Below are 17,371 nucleotides of genomic sequence, written 5' to 3'. Positions count from 1 at the left end.
GAAGGTGGAGTATTCTTTACAATGAGTACTTCTTAATTAGTGATTTCGATTGATCACTTATAGTGACTACATCCAGCTGAGCTATGAGTTGGGTTGAGTTTTGAATAGACTTCATGTCAAATTGTACCACCTCGCTTTATTACATCCTATGTCACTAATTTAAATATCTGTGCAATCTGAAATCATCAAGCCGCCTCAAGAGTCAAGAGAAGGAATTAACAAGCGAGAGAAAACTGATAAAATAAAGAAGGGAGAAAAGCACGGCCGCCCCTGTGGGAAAGAGAACCAATTTAATACAACGGAAAATATGCAACACGCCTTGGATGGAAAGAAATAGATTGGATCCGACTTGATAGGATGGGGACGGACATCTCGGTGGCCGTCAGCGGCGCGATGATACGTCCATTTTGCATCATGCTTTTATATCGATATTTATTGCATTATGGGATGTTATTTCACATTATGTCACAATACTTATGCCTATTCTCTCTTATTTTACAAGGTTTACATAAGGAGGGAGAATGCCGGCAGCTGGAATTCTGGGCTGGAAAAGGAGCAAATATCAGAGACCTATTCTGCACAACTCCAAAAGTCCTAAAACTCCACGAAATATCTTACAATAAATAATAAAAAATCCTCGCCAAAGATAAAGATCAGGGGGCCCACACCCTGTCCACGAGGGTGGGGGGCGCCCCCCTAGGGCGCGCCCCCTACCTCGTGGGCCCCCTGTTGGCTCTCCAATGCCCATCTTCTGCTATATGAGGTCTTTCGATGAGAAAAAAAAAATCAGAAGCAACCTTTCCGGAGGAAACTCCGTCGCCACGAGGCGGAACCTTGGCGGAACCAATCTAGGGCTCCGGCAGAGCTGTTCTGCCGGGAAAACTTCCCTCCGGGAGGGGGAAATCATCGCCATCATCATCACCAACGCTCCTCACATCGGGAGAGGGCAATCTCCATCAACATCTTCACTAGCACCATCTCCTCTGTAACATCCCAAATTTTCAATTTGGAATGTTATACACTAGATCATCATGCATATCATATTTTCTTGCATTTTGGTTGATCCTAGAAATTTCACGCAACTCAAGGACCCACGGAGAGAGTTGGAGATTTCGTTATTTTCATATTTGAGTTTTCTCAAATTTGAAAAGAGAATCATTTGATTTATTTATTTCATCTTCAATTATTTTTCCGATATCAAAAATATGAGAGAGGGAATAATATGACTTTCCCAAATTAGGAAAAATGAAGATTTAATGAATAAATCAAATTTTGGGTTTGCCGGAGTTTTGTTTGCTTTTATTTGGATAGGGAAAAATGCGCGTTTTCAAAAATTGCATTTTAGGCCCTAAGAAAAGTTCATTTTGTTCGACTCATTTTTAGGAGTCGGGGAAAATTTACTTTAGAATTTTTGGAGTTCGTTTAGATTTTCTTTCTTTTGTTTTTCTGCGCGCGTAACCGTTTAAAAAAAAAGGAGCAGCGCCCCGCCCGGGCCAAGGCCCAGCCGGCCGGCCAGCTCCAGCCGCGCGCCGTGCGCCAAGCGCAGGCAGCCAGCGCCAGGCCGCCGCCCCTCTAGGCCGAGTCCTAGTAGGACTTTAGTCCCCCCCCCCCTTTCCTTTGTTTCGTTTTCCTATTCCTACTCTATTTCTTGTCCCCTACCCCAAGAAACCCTCTAACTTCACCTATATATATACCCCCACACCCCCTCCAAAACATCAAATCAAACCCCAAGCCCCACACCACCCCGCGCCCCTCACCCGCCTTAGCCGCGCCGCCCCGCGCCTAAGCCGCCGTCGCCGCCCCTCACCCACGCCGCCGCCCTTGTGCATCGCCGCCGCCGTTCGCCGGAGCCCCTCGCCGGAACCTCGCCGAGGTAGCCGCGCCGCGTCTCTCCTATTCCCCCGGTTCGGTTTTTCTTATAAACCATTCCGATTCTTTTCTTCTCTTCCGGTTCGTTTTCTTTCTGGTTCTTTTCTAAACCGTTCCAGTTTCTAGATCGGTTTTTCGTTTCGGTCTTTTTCTCCGAAAACCCTAGATCGGTTTTCGTTCTTCTTTCGGACCATTCGTCTCAACGAACGTGATCACCGATTCTTCCCCGGTTAACGACGCCCGTTCGTTTAACCATTTGTCTCTTTCTTTTCGTCGGATTTTTTCCGCGATCGTGATCTCAGATCCGATCTTCGTTCTAGTCTTTCTTCTCGCTCGTTTATCAGAATCAGGTGATTCAAACGCCTGGAGTTCCATTTCGAAACCGCCATTCCGTCTAATCAACTTAAACAAGTTTTTGCCCCAGTAAAATTTGACCTAGTTTCAACTTGCTAGAACCGAGTTGTTTCTTCCGCCGTTTTGTTTTCCGTTTCTTTGTTCGGTTCGTTCTTTCTTTGCAACCGGAGTTCTTAAGTTGAACTTTCTGGTTCGTTCTCTTGTTCGAGTTTTACCTGTGCATTAGATGAGTACTTATTGTGTGCTTGTTGTTTGTCTGCGATAGATCACCCAGATTGCGCCGCTTGTTACTTCGAAACCCTAGGTCTCGCGGATCATCAGCAAGGCAAGTAACACTTTGATCATACCTTTTCTACAACCCATGTTTTATTGCATTAGATCAATCCTCTCACATTGCATGATTAGGATCTAATTAAATTGTGGGATGGGAAGTAGATGAGGTAGTACCTATTACCTGTATTATTATGAAACCTTTGGGAGTTACTTCTACGTTTGCTTATTATGCCATGCTATGCTAGTAGATGTGGATTGGGTGAGTGATATCCATGAAAGATGTGAGTTGAAAATTTTAATGGTTTATCTAAGGTGGCAACTTAAACACACATCTGGGTGGATTGAGGCACCTGATGTCTATCAGGACTTGCCTGTTTTATTTTGGACCGCCACCCAGGCTCAAAGGGATCATAAGATCTTTCATGCTAGAAACTTCCGTGTGCAGCCACATGCTACTATGGGCTCTGGCATAGTTGACTAAGTTGTGCGAACTCTTACGGGGTGGACTAGCAGATGTAGGGGTTGTAAGTGGTACGGTCTACCCCACACGTAAGGTGCTAGCGCTTCTGAAAGACTGTGTCTCGGTCATCCGTTTCTCAAACACCATGTAGTGCGAGAAAACAAACGGAGGCGATCGAGTCATGTGGGAAAAGTGCGCAAACCTCTGCAGAGTGTACAAACTAATCATGATTAGCCGTGTCCCCGGTTATGGACAACTTGAGTATCTAGTACTTGAATATCAAGTGAATCTCATCACGTTACTTCTAATTAATGTTGTTGGGTTTTAATTACTTAATTGGGATTGAGAATGCTGTCAACCATTCTCAATGTTTCACAACCACCATGATAGTTAAATAAATTTATTCCTTTGCAGTAGGGAAAAACTGGCTTTACGCAAAACTGTAACCATAGAGCTTCCCACCAGCCATATATGCATATAGTATAGCTGCTTCATTCCATTACTCTCTATGTGTTACATTGCTAGCATATTCCATGTGCTGACCCGTTTTCGGGCTGCAACTTCTCATGTTGCAGACTTTTCAGACGACGAGTAAGGTGCTTTTAGGTCGTGGCCCTATACTCAGTGATGCCGTTGGAGTTGATGGACCCATTTATCTTCCGAGTCTTCCGCTGTTATCGACACTAGATGGCCTTAAGCCATATTTATTGTAATAAGTTCTCTTTTGAGACAACGATGTAATAAGTGTGTGATTGCCACTCTGCTATAAATCCTTCGATGTACTGTGTGGTGTCAGCATTACTGATCCAGGGATGACACCTGAGCACAGAGCACTTGATCCATTCGGGTCAGGTCGCTACAGAGAATGGTATCAAAGCACACGCTGACTGTAGGACACGACCACTAAGTAAAGCCATAGAACACCACTCTCTTCTCATTTTCTAACTCCTCATCTTTTCTACTCTATTAGGATGACGAACGCGAAGATTAAGTATGCTCAACCGGATGAAGGCACACCTTTTGGATTTCACTTGAAGGAAGTCACCAAGTACCTGAACATTGGATTACCAAGCTTCACGGGAACCTTCAACGCCACTCTGCTTGAAGAGGAGCGCTGGAAGATTCAAGCTCAGGTTCCGAGAAGGACATTCGCGCCAATCACGAAGCCCATAGATAGTGTTTTCAATGCACCAACCTGGAGTCTGGGAAGGAGCATGGCAGCTCATATCACCATAGGACGCATTGGAGAAGTTTATCAAGAAGACCTCAAGGACACTATCTACCAGATTTGCGGACGCCGAGATGAACAATGGGAGTTAGTCAGCACCAAGAAGGATAGATCCATTGTATCTTTCATCCAGGAGTTAAACCAGCACATTCGACGCCACGAGAACCAGATGTGCAATGATATGATAGAGTTGAAGAATGCAAAGGCAAGGATCATCGAGCTAGAAGGAGAACTGAAGTCTACACGCAAGGACTACATGGACGAGATCGTAGCTCTAGCAAGACACAATGGCGATCTTAAGCAGGAGATTGAAGAACTCAAGAGGAAGTTAGCATCCCAGGAGGAAGACGAGTACGTCGCATGTCCGGACAACTACATCATCATCGACGACACCGATTCGGATCCAAGTGAACCCGACTTTGAAGACGAAGCTGGAGCAGATATCATGGAGTCTTCCACCGGTTCAAATTTCTAGATGACCACCAGATAGTAGTAGTATTCCCCCATGTAAACATTATAGTTCGAGCACTTTTGCGATAGTTAGACCGTTTGTAAGCCCTTGTTTGATTGAATGAAGTGATTTTGTGTGCATTTGCTCATGTGCATTGGGGTAGTGTTTTCCCTTTAGACCTCACTCTATTCTTAATTCTCGTCTCTTCTAAACCCTCAGATGCCTCCAACCCAAGCCCTTAGGTCACCCATGTTAGTAAGCTCACCAGGAGCGGAGTATCTGGCTAGACGATGGTGTGATCGGTTACCATTAAGGATTGGTAACTATGTGTTTCCCTCAGACCTAATAGTATTGGAATCTCAAGGATTGGATGTGATATTAGGCATGGATTGGTTATCAAAGTATGAAGGGAATATTGAGTGTGCTAGTAAGTCAATTTTGCTTACCACACCAGAAGGAAGAAGGATCAAGTATGTATCCCGGCATGTGCCAAACAGGACACAAGTAAACTGCCTAACAGGAGTTGTGCAAGAGGAAGTACCAGTGGTGAAGGATTTTCCTGATGTATTTCCTGAGGAATTACCAGGCATGCCACCGGATAGAGACATTGAGTTTTTGATTGAGTTATTGCCAGGTACAGGCCCAATATCGAAGCGACCGTACCGGATGCCAGCAAAGGATTTGGTGGAAATTAAGAATCAGATTAAGGAGTTATTGGATAAAGGTTACATTCGCCCAAGTTCTTCGCCTTGGGGATCACCCGTACTTCTAGTGGAAAAGAAGGATGGATCATTAAGGATGGTTGTAGATTATCGGGGATTGAATGAAGTAACCATCAAGAACAAGTACCCACTGCCAATGATCAACGATCTGTTTGATCGGTTGCAAGGAGCTAAAGTGTTTTCCAAGATCGATTTGCGATCAGGGTACCATCAATTGAAGATTCGAGAGCAGGACATACCTAAGACAGCATTCACCACGAGATATGGACTGTATGAGTATACCGTTATGTCATTTGGATTGACTAACGCACCTGCCTATTTTATGAACCTGATGAACAAAGTGTTTATGGAGTTTTTGGATAAGTTCGTCGTAGTGTTCATTGATGACATCCTGGTTTATTCAAAGAATGAAGAGGAGCATAAGGAACATTTGCGTTTGGTTTTGGAGAAACTAAGGGAACATCAGTTATATGCCAAATTCAGCAAATGTGAGTTTTGGTTGAAGGAAGTTGGATTCCTCGGACACGTTATATCCGGAGAAGGTATAGCAGTTGACCCCACTAAGGTTGAGACCGTAACCGAATGGGAAGCACCAACGACAGTTGGAGAGATCCGGAGTTTTCTTGGACTCGCAGGATACTACCGGAGATTTATTGAGAACTTTCTCAAAGATTGCAAAGCCTATGACTGAATTGTTGAAGAAGGATACTAAGTTCAAATGGACTGAGGAGTGTGAGGCTAGTTTCCAGGAGTTGAAGAAACGCTTGGTTACCTCACCAGTATTGATTTTGCCAGATCAGACCAAGGATTATGAGGTGTATTGCGACGCTTCACGTCGAGGACTTGGAGCAGTGCTTATGCAGGAAGGAAGAGTTGTTTCGTATGCTTCACGACAACTGAAGCCTCATGAGTTGAATTATGCCACGCATGATTTGGAGTTAGCAGCCGTAGTGCATGCATTGAAGACGTGGAGACATTTCCTCATTGGAAATCATTGTGAGGTGTACACGGATCACAAGAGTTTGAAGTACATTTTCACGCAGAAGGAGTTGAACCTCAGACAAAGGAGATGGTTGGAGCTCATCAAGGATTATGACATGAGATTGCATTATCATCTCGGAAAGGCTAATGTGGTAGCTGACGCATTGAGCCGTAAGAGCCATGTCAACACCCTAGTGACAGGAGAAATACCCAAAGAGTTAGCTGAAAATCTTCGTGAACTACGTCTGGAAATAGTTCCGAGAGGCTATGTAGCAGCATTGGAGATTCAGTCAACATTGATGGATAAGATCAGAGAAGCTCAGAAATCTGACAAGGAGATTGCTTCTATAAAAGAGAGAATGAGCGAAGGAAAAGCAAAGGGATTTCATGAGGATGAGTACGATACCCTATGGTTTGAGGACCGTGTTTATGTGCCCAATGACCCAGAGATCAGGAAGTTGATTTTGCACGAGGCACATGATTCACCGTATTCGATTCACCCAGGGAATACCAAGATGTATTTGGATTTGAAGGAAACATTCTGGTGGACCGGAATGAAGAAGGATATTGCAGCATATGTAGCAGTTTGTGACGTATGTCAGAGAGTAAAGGCAGAGCATCAGAAGCCAGCAGGATTGTTACAACCATTGCCGATACCCGAATGGAAGTGGGATAAGATAGGCATGGATTTTATCACAGGACTACCCAGGACGAAGGCAGGATATGACTCGATATGGGTAGTAGTTGATCGTTTGACAAAGGTAGCACATTTTATCCCAGTTAAGACCACTTACACCAGTGCTAAGTTGGCAAAGATATACATGACTAGGATCATTTGTTTGCATGGAGTTCCGAGGAGTATCGTATCAGATAGAGGAACCCAATTTACCTCAAAGTTTTGGAATCAGTTGCATGAAACTTTAGGAACCAGACTAGAGTTCAGCACAGCTTTTCACCCGCAGACAGATGGACAGACCGAGAGAGTCAATCAGATTTTGGAAGATATGCTGAGAGCTTGTGCACTAGATTATGGATCTAGTTGGGACGATAACTTGCCGTATGCGGAGTTTTCTTATAACAACAGTTACCAAACCAGTTTGAAGATGGCACCTTTCGAAGCTTTATACGGAAGGAGGTGCAGGACACCGTTGTCATGGGACGAAGTTGGAGACCGTCAATTCTTTGGACCAGATTTGATTAAGGAGTCTGAACGGAAAGTTAAGTTGATTCGCGATAGGCTCAAGGTAGCCCAGTCCAGGCAGAAGAGCTACGCAGATTCTAAACGCAAGGAGACAGTTTACGAAACCGGAGACAGAGTTTATCTCCGAGTATCCCCACTTCGAGGAGTTAAGCGCTTTGGAGTTAAGGGAAAGTTAGCACCGCGTTTCGTTGGACCGTATAAGATCTTGCAACGTATGGGAGAAGTCGCTTATAAGTTGGAATTACCAGAGGGACTGTCAGGAGTTCATGATGTATTCCATGTTTCTCAGCTGAAGAAATGTCACGCCGAGATGGCGGAGGTACCGCTAAGAGATACCGTGCCACTCGAAGCGATTCAGTTGAAGGACGACTTAACATATGAGGAGAAGCCAGTCAAGATTCTCGATTATGCCAGCAGAGTTACCCGCAGCAAGGTTATCAAGTTTTGCAAAGTTCAATGGAACCACCACTCAGAGGATGAAGCCACCTGGAAAAGAGAAGAAGATTTGCTCAAGGACCACCCTCACCTATTTTCTAGCCAACCCGAATCTCGAGGGCGAGATTCATCTTAAGGGGGGTAGGTTTGTAACATCCCAAATTTTCAATTTGGAATGTTATACACTAGATCATCATGCATATCATATTTTCTTGCATTTTGGTTGATCCTAGAAATTTCACGCAACTCAAGGACCCACGGAGAGAGTTGGAGATTTCGTTATTTTCATATTTGAGTTTTCTCAAATTTGAAAAGAGGATCATTTGATTTATTTATTTCATCTTCAATAATTTTTCCGATATCAAAAATATGGGAGAGGGAATAATATGACTTTCCCAAAGCTAGGAAAAATGAAGATTTAATGAATAAATCAAATTTTGGTTTTGCCGGAGTTTTGTTTGCTTTTATTTGGATAGGGAAAAATGCGCGTTTTCAAAAAATTGCATTTTAGGCCCGGAGAAAAGTTCATTTTGTTAGACTCATTTTTAGGAGTCGGGGAAAATTTACTTTAGAATTTTTGGAGTTCGTTTAGATTTTCTTTCTTTTGTTTTTCTGCGCGCGTAACCATTTAAAAAAAAGGAGCAGCGCCCTGCCCGGGCCAAGGCCCAGCCGGCCGGCCAGCCCCAGCCGCGCGCCGTGCGCCAAGCGCAGGCAGCCAGCGCCAGGCCGCGGCCCCTCTAGGCCGAGTCCTAGTAGGACTTTAGCCCCCCCCCCTTTCCTTTGTTTCGTTTTCCTATTCCTACTCTATTTCTTGTCCCCTACCCCAAGAAACCCTCTCCCCTCACCTATATAAATACCCCCACACCCCCCTCCAAAACATCAAATCAAACCCCAAGCCCCACACCACCCCGCACCCCTCACCCGCCTTAGCCGTGCCACCCCGCGCCTAAGCCGCCGCCGCCGCCCCTCACCCACGCCGCCGCCCTTGTGCATCGCCGCCGCCGCCCAACGCTGCCGTTCGCCGGAGCCCCTCGCCGGAACCTCGCCGAGGTAGCCGCGCCGCGTCTCTTCTATTCCCTCGGTTCGGTTTTTCTTATAAACCGTTCCGATTCTTTTCTTTTCTTCCAATTCGTTTTCTTTCCGGTTCTTTTCTAAACCGTTCCAGTTTCTTGATCGGTTTTTCGTTTCGGTCTTTTTCTCCGAAAACCCTAGATCGGTTTTCGTTCTTCTTTCGGACCGTTCGCCTCAAGGAACGTGATCACCGATTCTTCCCCGGTTAACGACGCTCGTTCGTTTAACCGTTCGTCTCTTTCTTTTCGTCGGATTTATTCCGCGATCGTGATCTCAGATCCGATCTTCGTTCTAGTCTTTCTTCTCGCTCGTTTATCGGAATCAGGTGATTCAAACGCCTAGAGTTCCGTTTCGAAACCGCCGTTCTGTCTAATCAACTTAAACAAGTTTTTGCCCCGGTAAAATTTGACCTAGTTTCAACTTGCTAGAACCGAGTTGTTTTCTTCCGCCGTTTGTTTTTCCGTTTCTTGTTCGGTTCGTTCTTTCTTTGCAACCGGAGTTCTTAAGTTGAACTTTCTAGTTCGTTCTCTTGTTCGAGTTTTACCTGTGCATTAGATGAGTACTTATTGTGTGCTTGTTGTTTGTCTGCGATAGATCACCCGGATTGCGCCGCTTGTTACTTCGAAACCCTAGGTCTCGCGGATCATCAGCAAGGCAAGTAACACTTTGATCATACCTTTTCTACAACCCAGTTTTATTGCATTAGATCAATCCTCTCACATTGCATGATTAGGATCTAATTAAACTGTGGGATGGGAAGTAGATGAGGTAGTACCTATTACCTGTATTACTATGAAACCTTTGGGAGTTACTTCTACGTTTGCTTATTATGCCATGCTATGCTAGTAGACGTGGATTGGGTGAGTGATATCCATGACAGATGTGAGTTGATAATTTTAATGGTTTATCTAAGGTGGCAACTTAAACACACATCTGGGTGGATTGAGGCACCTGATGTCTATCAGGACTTGCCTGTTTTATTTTGGACCGCCACCCAGGCTCAAAGGGATCATAAGATCTTTCATGCTAGAAACTTCCGTGTGCAGCCACATGCTACTATGGGCTCTGGCATAGTTGACTAAGTTGTGCGAACTCTTACGGGGTGGACTAGCAGATGTAGGGGTTGTAGGTGGTACGGTCTACCCCACATGTAAGGTGCTAGCGCTTCTGAAAGACTATGTCTCGGTCATCCGTTTCTCAAACACCATGTAGTGCGAGAAAACAAACGGAGGCGATCGAGTCATGTGGGGAAAAGTGCGCAAACCTCTGCAGAGTGTACAAACTAATCATGATTAGCCGTGTCCCCGGTTATGGACAACTTGAGTATCTAGTACTTGAATATCATGTGAATCTCATCATGTTACTTCTAATTAATGTTGTTGGGTTTTAATTACTTAATTGGGATTGAGAATGCTGTCAACCATTCTCAATGTTTCACAACCACCATGATAGTTAAATAAATTTATTCCTTTCTAGTAGGGAAAAACTGGCTTTACGCAAAACTGTAACCATAGAGCTTCCCACCAGCCATATATGCATATAGTATAGCTGCTTCATTCCATTACTCTCTATGTGTTACATTGCCAGCATATTCCATGTGCTGACCCGTTTTCGGGCTGCAACTTTCATGTTGCAGACTTTTCAGACGACGAGTAAGGTGCTTTTAGGTCGTGGCCCTATACTCAGTGATGCCGTTGGAGTTGATGGATCCATTTATCTTCCGAGTCTTCCGTTGTTATCGACACTAGATGGCCTTAAGCCATATTTATTGTAATAAGTTCTCTTTTGAGACAATGATGTAATAAGTGTGTGATTGCCACTCTGCTATAAATCCTTCGATGTACTGTGTGGTTTCAGCATTACTGATCCAGGGATGACACCTGAGCACAGAGCACTTGATCCATTCGGGTCAGGTCGCTACATCCTCTCAAAACCCTAGTTCATCTCTTGTATCCAATTCTTGTCTCCAAGTCCAGGATTGGTACTAGTAGGTTGCTAGTAGTGTTGATTACTCCTTGTAGTTGATGCTAGTTGGTTTATTTGGTGGAAGATCATATGTTCAGATCCATTATGCATATTAATACCCCTCTGATTATGAACATGAGTATGCTTTGTGAGTAGTTACGTTTGTTCCTGAGGACATGGGAGAAGTCTTGCTATTAGTAGTCATGTGAATTTGGTATTCGTTCGATATTTTGATGAGATGTATGTTGTCTAGCCTCTAGTGGGTTTTATGTGAACGTCGACTACATAACACTTCACCATTGTTTGGGCCTAGAGGAAGGCATTGGGAAGTAATAAGTAGATGATGGGTTGCTAGAGTGACAGAAGCTTCAACCCTAGTTTATGCGTTGCTTCGTAAGGGGCTGATTTGGATCTATATGTTTCATGCTATGGTTAGGTTTACCTTAATACTTTTGTTGTAGTTGCGGATGCTTGCAATAGAGGTTAATCATAAGTGGGATGTTCGTTCAAGTAAGAACAACACCCAAGCACCGGTTCATCCACATATCAAATTATCAAAGTACCGAACGCGAATCATATGAACGTGATGAAAACTAGCTTGACGATATTCCCATGTGTCCTCGGGAGCGCTTTTCTTTATATAAGAGTTTGTCCAGGCTTGTCCTTTGCTACAAAAGGATTGGGCCACCTTGCTGCACTTTATTTACTTTTGTTACTTGTTGCTCGTTACAAATTATCTTATCACAAAACTATCTGTTACCACTTATTTCAGTACTTGCAGAGAATACGTTGCTAAAAACCGCTTATCATCTCCTTCTACTCCTCGTTGGGTTCGACACTCTTACTTATCGAAAGGACTATGATAGATCCCCTATACTTGTGGGTCATCAAGACTCTTTTCTGGCGCTGTTGCCGGGGAGTGAAGAGCCTTTGGTAGGTGGAATTTGATAAGGAAAAATTTATATAGTGTGCTGAAATTTACTGTCACTTGTTACTATGGAAAGTAATCCTCTAAGGGGCTTGTTCAGGGTATCTTCACCCTGACCAGTAGAGCAAAGAGGTGCTCCTCAACCTATTGAACCTACTGAAAATGAAATTATTCCCTTTGAAGTTCCTTCGGGTATGATGGAAAAACTGCTAGCTAATGCTTTTACAGGAGATGGAACAAAGTATCCTGATGAACATCTACTCTATGTGGATGAAGTTTGTGGATTATTTAAGCTTGCAGGTGTACCTGATGATGTTGTTAAGAAGAAGGTCTTCGCTTTATATTTGAAGGGAGACGCATTGACATGGTATAGGTTATGTGATGATACGGGATCATGGAACTATAAACGAATGAAGTTGGAATTTCACCAGAAGTATTATATATCCTATGCATCTTGTTCATTGTGATCGCAATTATATATATAATTTTTGGCCTCACGAAGGAGAAAGCATCACTCAAGCTTGGGGGAGGCTTAAATCAATGTTATATTCATGCACCAATCATGAGCTCTCAAGAGAAATAACTCTTCAAAGTTTTTATGGTCGGCTTTCTGAAAACAATCGCACCATGCTCGATACTTCTTGTGCTGGCTCTTTTATGATGAAGACTATTGAATTCAAATGGAATTTATTGGATAGAATTAAACGCAACTCTAAAGATTGGGATCTCGATGAAGGTAAGGAGTCAGGTATGACACCTAAGTTTGATTGTGTTAAGTCTTTTATGGATATCGACGTTTTCCGTAAATTTAGCACTAAATATGGACTTGACTTTGAGATAGTAGCTTCTTTCTGTGAATCGTTTGCTACCTATGTTGATCTCCCCAAGGAGAAGTGGTTTAAATATCATCATCCCATAGAAGTAAAATTAGCTGCACCTACTAAAGTTGAAGAAAAGACTGTCACTTATAATGATCCTATTGTTCCTACTTCTTATGTGGTGAAACCACCTTTCCCTGTTAGGATAAAGGATCATGCTAAAGCTGCAACTGTTGTTCGTAAAAGTAATATTAGAATGTACACACCTCCTAAACAAGTTAAAGTTGAACCTAATATTGCTATTGTTAAAGATCTCTTATCTGATAATATTGATGGGCATGTTATTCATTTCTGCGGTGAAACTGCTAGAATTGCTAAACCTTGTGCTAAAGATAAACATAGACTTGTGGTAGGCGTGCCTGATATTTCTGTTAAAATAGGAGATCATTGTTATGATGGCTTATGTGATATGGGTGCTAGTGCTAGTGTTATACCGCACACTTTATACGAAGAAATTAAGCATGAAATTGCACATGCTGAGTTAGAAGGTATTGACGTCACAATTAAGCTTGCTAATAGAGATACTATATCAGCAATGGGAATTGTTAGATACGTTGAAGTCTTGTGTGGGAAAACTAAATATCCTGCTGATTTTCTTGTTCTTGGTTCCCCACAAGATAGCTTTTGTCTCATTATATTCGGTAGACCCTTCTTGAATACTGTCAATGCTAGGATAGACTGTGAAAAGAATGTTGTTACTATTGGCTTGGATGATATGTCCCATGAGTTTAATTTCTCTAAATTTAGTAAACAACACCGTGAAGAAGAATTGCCTAGTAAGGATGAAATTATTGGTCTTGCTTCTATTGCCATACCCCCTAGTGATCCTTTAGAACAATATTTGCTAGACCATGAAAATGATATGTTTATGAATGAAAGAAGGGAAATAGATGAAGTATTCTTTAATCAGGAACCTATTCTGAAACACAATTTGCCTGTTGAAATCTTAGGAGATCCTCCTCCACCCAAGGGTGATCCCGTGATTGAGCTTAAACTGTTGCCTGATAATCTTAAATATGCTTATCTTGATGAAAAGAAAATATATCTTGTTATTATTTGTGCTAACCTTTCAGAGCATGAAGAAGAGGGATTATTGAAAACTCTGAAGAAGCACCGTGCTGCTATTGGATATACTCTTGATGATCTTAAGGGCATTAGTCCCACTCTATGTCAACATAAAATGAATCTGGAAGAAGATGCCAAACCAGTTCGTGATCATCAACGAAGGCTTAATCCTAAAATGAAAGAAGTGGTAAGAAAAGAAATACTAAAGCTTTTGGAGGCAGGTATAATTTATCCCGTTGCTGATAGTCAGTGGGTAAGTCCTGTCCATTGTGTCCCTAAGAAGGGAGGTATTACTGTTGTTCCTATTGATAAAGATGAATTGATTCCGCAAAGAATTATTACAGGATATAGGATGGTAATTGATTTCCACAAATTAAATAAAGCTACTAAGAAAGATCATTACCCCTTACCTTTTATTGATCAAATGCTAGAAAGATTATGCAAACATACACATTATTGCTTTCTAGATGGTTATTCTGGTTTCTCTCAAATACCTGTGTCAGCTAAAGATCAATCTAAGACCACTTTACGTGCCCTTTTGGTACTTTTGCTTATAGACGTATGCCTTTTGGTTTATGTAATGCACCCGCTACCTTTCAAAGATGTATGATGACTATATTCTCTGACTTTTGTGAAAAGATTTGTGAGGTTTTCATGGATGACTTTTCCGTCTATGGATCTTCTTTTGATGATTGCTTGAGCAATCTTGATCGAGTTTTGCAGAGATGTGAAGAAACTAATCTTGTCTTGAATTGGGAAAAGTGCCACTTTATGGTTAATGAAGGTATTGTCTTGGGGCATAAAGTTTCTGAAAGAAGTATTGAAGTTGACAAAGCCAAGGTTGATGCTATTTAAAAGCTGCCATGTCCCAAGGACATCAAAGGTATAAGAAGTTTCCTTAGTCACGCCAGATTTTATAGGAGGTTCATTAAGGACTTCTCAAAAATTTCTCGGCCTCTGACTAATTTATTACAAAAAGATATACCATTTGTCTTTGATGATGATTGTGTAGAAGCATTTGAAATACTTAAGAAAGCATTGATCTCTGCACCTATTGTTCAGCCACCTGATTGGAATTTATCCTTTGAAATTATGTGTGATGATAGTGATTATGCTGTAGGTGCTATTCTAGGGCAAAGAGTTGATAAGAAATTAAATGTTATCCATTATGCTAGTAAGACTCTAGACAATGCTCAAAGAAATTATGCTACTACTGAAAAAGAACTCTTAGCAGTTGTATTTGCTTGTGATAAGTTTAGACCTTGTATTGTTGATTCAAAAGTAACTATTCACACAGATCATGCCGCTATTAAATATCTTATGGAAAAGAAAGATGCTAAACCTAGACTTATTAGATGGGTTCTCTTGCTACAAGAATTTGATTTGCATATTGTTGATAGAAAGGGAGCTGAGAACCCCGTTGCAGACAACTTGTCTAGGTTAGAAAATATTCTTGATGACCCACTACCTATTGATGATACCTTTCCTGATGAACAATTAAATGTCATAAATACTTCTCGTAGTACTCCATGGTATGCTGATTATGCTAATTACATTGTTGCTAAATTCATACCACCTAGTTTCACATACCAACAAAAGAAAAAGTTCTTCTATGATTTGAGACATTACTTTTGGGATGACCCACATCTGTATAAAGAAGGAGTAGATGGTGTTATTAGACGTTGTGTACCTGAGCATGAACAGGAATAGATCCTACGCAAGTGTCATTCTGAAGCTTATGGAGGACACCACGCTGGAGATAGAACTGCACATAAGGTATTGCAATCCGGGTTTTATTGGCCCACTCTCTTCAAGGATGCCCGTAAGTTTGTCTTATCTTATGATGAATGTCAAAGAATTGGTAATATTAGTAGATGTCAAGAAATGCCTATGAATTATTCACTCGTTATTGAACCATTTGATGTTTGGGGCTTTGATTATATGGGACCTTTTCCTGCCTCTAATGGATATACACATATTTTAGTTGCTGTTGATTACATTACTAAGTGGGTAGAAGCTATTCCAACTAGTAGTGCTGATCATAACACTTCTATTAAAATGCTTAAGGAAGTTATTTTTCCGAGGTTCGGAGTCCCTAGATATTTAATGACTGTTGGTGGTTCACATTTTATTCATGGTGCTTTCCGTAAAATGCTTGCTAAATATGATGTTAATCATAGAATTGCATCTCCTTATCACCCACAGTCTAGTGGTCAAGTAGAATTGAGTAATAGAGAGCTCAAATTAATTTTGCAAAAGACTGTTAATAGGTCTAGAAAGAATTGGTCCAAGAAACTTGATGATGCATTATGGGCTTATAGAACTGCATATAAAAATCCTATGGGTATGTCTCCGTATAAAATGGTTTACGGAAAAGCATGTCACTTACCTCTCGAACTAGAACATAAGGCATATTGGGCTATTAAAGAGCTCAACTATGATTTCAAACTTGCCGGTGAGAAGAGGTTATTTGATATTAGCTCACTTGATGAATGGAGAACCTAGGCTTATAAGAATGCAAAGTTATTTAAAGAAAAAGTTAAAAGATGGCATGACAAAAGGATACAAAAGTGTGAGTTTAATGTAGGTGACTATGTATTGCTATACAACTCTCGTTTAAGATTTTTTGCAGGAAAACTTCTCTCTAAATGGGAAGGCCCTTACGTTATCGAGGAGGTCTATCGTTCTGGTGCCATAAAAATCAACAACTTTGAAGGCACAAATCCGAAGGTGGTAAACGGTCAAAGGATCAAACACTATATCTCAGGTAATCCCATAAATGTTGAAACCAATGTTATTGAAACCGTAACCCCGGAGGAATATATAAGAGACACTTTCCAGAACGTTTCAGACTCCGAAAAGGAATAGGTATGTGGTACGGTAAGTAAACCGACTCCAAAACAGTTTTTAAGGCAATATTTCTCCATTTTGAAATATTTAGAAAAATAGAAAAATAGGTAGCAGTCCGAGAAGGACACGAGGGCTCCACGAGGGTGGAGGGTGCGCCCTACCCCCCTGGGCGCGCTGTTGGGTTTCGTAGTAATTTCAAAAAATTTCCTACGCACACGCAAGATCATGTGATGCATAGCAACGAGGGGGGGAGTGTGATCTACATACCTAGTAGATCGACAACGGAAGCGTTTGGTTGATGTAGTCGTACGTCTTCATGATCCGACCGATCAAGCACCGAAACTACGGCACCTCCGAGTTCGAGCACACGTTCAGCTCGATGACGATCCCCGGACTCTGATCCAGCAAAGTGCCGGGGAAGAGTTCCGTCAGCACGACGGCGTGGTGACGATCTTGATGTACTACAGCAGCAGGGCTTCGCCTAAACTCCGCTACAGTATTATCGAGGACTATGGTGGCTGGGGGCGCCGCACACGGCTAAGGAATAGATCACGTGGATCAACTTGTCTCTTCTAGGGTGCCCCTTGCCTCAGTATATAAAGGAGCCAGGGAGAGGGGGCGGCCGGCCAAGGTAGGCGTG

Source organism: Triticum aestivum, chromosome 4A (assembly GCF_018294505.1).
Source record: "Triticum aestivum cultivar Chinese Spring chromosome 4A, IWGSC CS RefSeq v2.1, whole genome shotgun sequence".
In the NCBI taxonomy this organism is placed as follows: domain Eukaryota; kingdom Viridiplantae; phylum Streptophyta; class Magnoliopsida; order Poales; family Poaceae; genus Triticum; species Triticum aestivum.
Note: the sequence above shows the minus strand (reverse complement) of the source record.